Consider the following 5,192-nt stretch of genomic DNA (forward strand, 5'->3'; position numbering starts at 1 on the left):
CAAACTGAATGGTTATTATTTTTATTTGTATATTTTTCATTGTTAAGCATTAAATACTGTTTGTCTCAAAAGTCTGGCATCTTCAGGGACTTCATGCAAAAACGAGTCAATCTGTTCTTCACAGATGCTGGGCCAAAGATACGCAGGTTATGTTTCATGGCAAGTTGAAATCGAATGAAGGTGAAAATGTGAGCCTGAATGGTTGCTGGGATAAACACCAAACCCACCACAAGCCTGAACTGGATAAATGGAAGAAAATGAATGGATGGATGAAGGATGGATGGATGAAGGATGGATGATGGATGATGGATGATGGATGAAGGATGGATGGATGATGGATGAAGGATGGATGGATGTGGATGATGGATGAAGGATGGATGGATGGATGAATGATGGATGGATGGATGATGGATGAAGGATGGATGATGTGGATGAAGGATGGATGGATGATGGATGAAGGATGGATGGATGGAAGGATGGATGGATGGATGGATGGATGAAGGATGGATGATGGATGATGGATGGAAGGATGGATGGATGATGGATGATGGATGAAGGATGGATGATGGATGATGGATGAGGATGGATGGATGGATGATGGATGATGGATGAAGGATGGATGGATGGATGGATGGATGGATGGATGATGGATGATGGATGAAGTGGATGAAGGATGGATGGATGGGATGGATGGAGTGGATGATGGATGAAGGATGGATGGATGATGGATGATGGAATGAAGGATGGATGGATGATGGATGATGGATGATGGATGAAGGATGGATGATGGATGATGGATGATGGATGGATGGATGGATGATGGATGATGGATGAAGGATGGAAATGGATGATGTGGTCTGGATGGATGATGGATGAGGATGAAGGAGGATGATGGGATGGGATGCTGGATGAGGATGATGGATGGGATGGGAGGATGGATGGCTGGATGTGGAGGATGGAGGATGATGGATGTAAGGATGGATGGATGATGATTGATGGATGGAGATGGATGGATGGATGATGGATGATGGATGAAGGATGAAGGATGAAGGATGGATGATGGATGGATGATGGATGAAGGATGGATGATGGATGAAGGATGGATGGATGATGGATGATGGATGAAGGATGGATGATGGATGATGGATGAAGGATGGATGGATGATGGATGAGGTGAAGGGGATGGATGTGGATGAGGATTGGATGGATGGATGATGATGATGAAGGATTGGATGGAGATGGATGAGGATGGATGCTGGATGAAGGATGGGATGGGAAGATTGGATGGAATGATAGGAGATGGATGATGGATGAAGGATGGATGATGGATGATGGATGAAGGATGGATGATGATGGATGGATGGATGGATGGATGGATGATGGATGAAGGATGGATGATGGATGATGGATGGATGGATGGATGGATGGATGGATGGATGATGGATTCTTTAAAGTTAATAATGCATGTACAGTATTCAGTGGCACTTGACTGAAGGCAAGTTTGGGCTTAAATACCAGTATATGATATTTAAGCCCAAACTTGCCTCAACACTTACAACCCTACAGCAATATCACTAACATCTATGTGTGTGTGTGTGTGTGTGTGTGTGTGTGTGTGTGTGTGTGTGTGTGTGTGTGTGTGTGTGTGTGTGTGTGTCTTCATATATATATGAAGACACACTATTCTTCCAGCTTTTTCTTTTTAGTAGTGTTTACTTTTCCATAATTTTCCTGTTGCTGTCTAAACATCTGAGACTTGTTGCTGATATTAAATTTAAAATAATCTGTTTTTCATGAAACATCAAATATCTCATGTTAAATATTTCATGTTTTTTCTTTGATCAATTGTGAATAAAATGTTACTTATATGTTTATTTCATTTTACAGAGCATTTCTCTCTCTCTCTTGCAAACACACACACGTGTGTGTGTGTGTGTGTGTGTGTGTGTGTGTGTGTGTGTGTGTGTGTGTGTGTGTGTGTGTGTGTGTGTGTGTGTGTGTGTGTGTGTGTGTGTGGTTTCTTCATCTAAGAAAGCTCCACTCTGTGCATCGTGAAAATGATTTACTACCATGAGTAACTGTTTACTGTTGGGACTGCTCTGACCCCCACCCCCCACTTCCTGTGGCTTTTAGACACAGGAAGCACATTAACAGTTCACACGTGTAAATAAAGCAACCTACTGAAAAATCCTGCATTACACTAGATCATAATAATCGTTTTGAAAGTGATACTACTGTCCTTTGTGACGTCATTCGACCCAGAGCTTAGGTAATTTATGGAAAGAGTAAATAAATAAGCCCTTACTCGATTAACTTCACTGACAAAGTAAAGTTCAAACTCCCCAACAACACATGTGAGTGAGCATTAAACATGTAAGAGGACTTTAAAGCTACATGACATGAACTAAAGTGGGACCTGTCCAGTGTGCGTGTGAAGATGAGACCAGACTGCACGTCAGAACTCTTTGGCACAGCAACCACAGATTTTCTGTTTAATTAATGAAGCTTTTACTGCGTCACCAGCATTTTTTGGCCTGCAGCAAACACACACACACACAAGACACTAAAATACTGGGCTTTGTGAGTGTGTGTGTGTCTTCAGGCTATCTGAATGGGTGAAGGGGTTTTGAAGAAATCAATGACACGAGTGTCATAAAAGGAGCGTTTCTTTTCGGAAAAAGGGTTGGGAGCATATGCTGCAGCCTGAGGTCTCGTTCCTAACCCCGGAACTCTTGTTAGGCAGAAAAGTAATGATTAAAACATTTGGCCTGCACAGATGCACCACAAAAAAGCAAAAATCTTTTAGGCTTATGCTAAACTCCAGATACACATCTTTGAACAGCTGCACTCAGATGTGTGTGTGTGTGTGTGTGTGTGTGTGTGTGTGTGTGTGTGTGTGTGTGTGTGTGTGTGTGTGTGTGTGTGTGTGTGTGTGTGTGTGTGTGTGTGTGTGTGTGTGTTATTAAAGCTTAATTAGATGTGCTTCATTTTCTCTCTGTTCCATCTCAGAGGATCTTTGATCCAAACATATATTTATCTAATCTCTTTAGAAACACCAATAAAACGAACTACATCGCATGCCACGACAAACGCACACACGGAGGTTCGACCTGCTGGATCTTGTTCATAGTTTAATTAAGATCTCTGTCTGTTATTGTGAGACATACCTGAGAGTCTGATAGTCATATTTCCTCCGTCTGCGTACAGTATGTTTGTGTTGACAAGAGAAAAAAAGAGATTTCAACGTTGTGTTTATATCTCCCTTCATTGCATAAACAAACATCCATTCCTTATTTTGGTGCAAGTGCCGATAAGACTTAGCTGTCAAATGTAAAATAATATCAAACTCGAACAGCGGTTGGTGTCTGTAAGTGTTTTTTGACTATCCCTGGAAGCTTTAATTGCAACAAAGCATAATCGATAGAGAAGCAATGGAAATACCCAAGTGAAACATCTTTGTGTTTCCTGCTGTCTCGTGTCAAAATCTGAGGAAAACTTCAATCCGTCCATTTTCTTCCATTTATGTAATTCAGCTGTCATAGCACCAAAGCTAAGGTAGCCCCAGGACAGGTCACCCGTCCGTCACTGTGCTTAGGAAAACATTTTTAATGTAATTTATGAGAAACGTAAAGCTCACAAACGTGCATGTTAATAATAAAAAACGTAGTGTATTATGATGCCGTGATCACAGCAGAAGAAGCATACTCGAGTAAAGCACGTTTCTGAAATTTCAGGCACGTTCAGGGAAAAAAGCAGAGAAACTCCAAATATTAAAGCAGCGCGACTTAAACTTTGTTAAAAGAGTTCTGGTTGGTACATTTTCTCGTCCATCGAATGAATCACAATCAGAGGGCGTTATGAATCCAAAGCGTGAATCGTTTTGTTACAGACACTGACGTAAAATGTAAATATGAAACAAGGAACAAAGACCAAAAAGTGGAATCTTAATTACAAATAATAAAAGAATTCCCGATGTCATAAAGAGGAGCCATAGCCTGGAGTTTAACGGCCACAGGTACAATGATTTCCTGCAGCATTCGCTGATGCATCGTGGGTGAATGAGTCTTCTGAGATGGAGAGGCTGTGGGGGATTTTAAACTTGTTTATTTATTTATCTAAGTCCTCACTCTTCTCAGTAACCTGGTATTTCTTTCTGTATGTGTACTTTAAAAGTCAAGCACAGTCTGTCTGAGGAGAAGATGTTCCAAACATTTGTCGATTGCATCAGTAAATCTGTAAATGTGAGAGAACCAGACTGACTGTATGTCTGCACAACCAGAACACCGCCCATCATTTCTACAGCAACACAACATTTGATTTCTTTTTAAAGCAAACACACACCGCCCCCTCTTTATGCTCTCCCTCCCGCTTCCACTTCTCACATAAGGATCCTATAAAGTTACTGCGGCCCAAAGTAGACGCATGCGCGTTAGGTAGCATGTGTAGTAGTATTATTATTATTGTGAATGGGGGGATGGAGGTGTGGGCATGGGATAGAGTGGAAATGGGATGGGGGTGGGTGGCTGAGGGGGGCGGTATTTTCGGTGTACAGTCACAAGAGCGACTCGACGGAGCCAGGAAGTAGACTGTTGATGCCTTCAAGTACTTTCTAAACTGTCGTAAATGTGACCTTTGACAGCGGCGCTAACGACCTGCCAAAGCGTTACCACGAAGGAAAAAAGGAGAGAAAGAGAAAACAAGAGCTCTGTTATTTTATGAGAAACTGAAGGAAGGATTGTAACAAACGGCTGCTTGTACTCCCGACTTCCACAATGAGGCTGCAGGCTGTTAGTGATGAATTGTAGCTATTTCCTTTTTTAAAATTCATTTTAACTCCGGGCATACTGCATTTTGGAAGCATTTTGACCTTTTGCTAAATCATGCTGATACATGAATGAAAATGCAAATTATGCTACACACCAGACAAATATTTCCTGTGCTGCCAGAGCATAAAACAGCTTTGTTCCCTGGCATCCCTGCATTTATTCTAATAGCAACTTTACAGACTTAAGCGCCTTTGTTTGGTGCTTTAAGGTTATCTGTATCCCAAAAATCCCTCTTGACCCACGAGTAGTCGGTAGGCCCACTGAGAAGAAGCACTTGAAAGTTACAGGTAGACTTGAGACGCGCTCATTTGTTGCCACTTGCTTGAGATCAGACGCTCGTCGGGAGAGGGAGGGAGGGAGGGAGAG

Source organism: Simochromis diagramma, unplaced genomic scaffold (genome assembly GCF_900408965.1).
Source record: "Simochromis diagramma unplaced genomic scaffold, fSimDia1.1 OVJJ01000333.1, whole genome shotgun sequence".
Classification (NCBI taxonomy): domain Eukaryota; kingdom Metazoa; phylum Chordata; class Actinopteri; order Cichliformes; family Cichlidae; genus Simochromis; species Simochromis diagramma.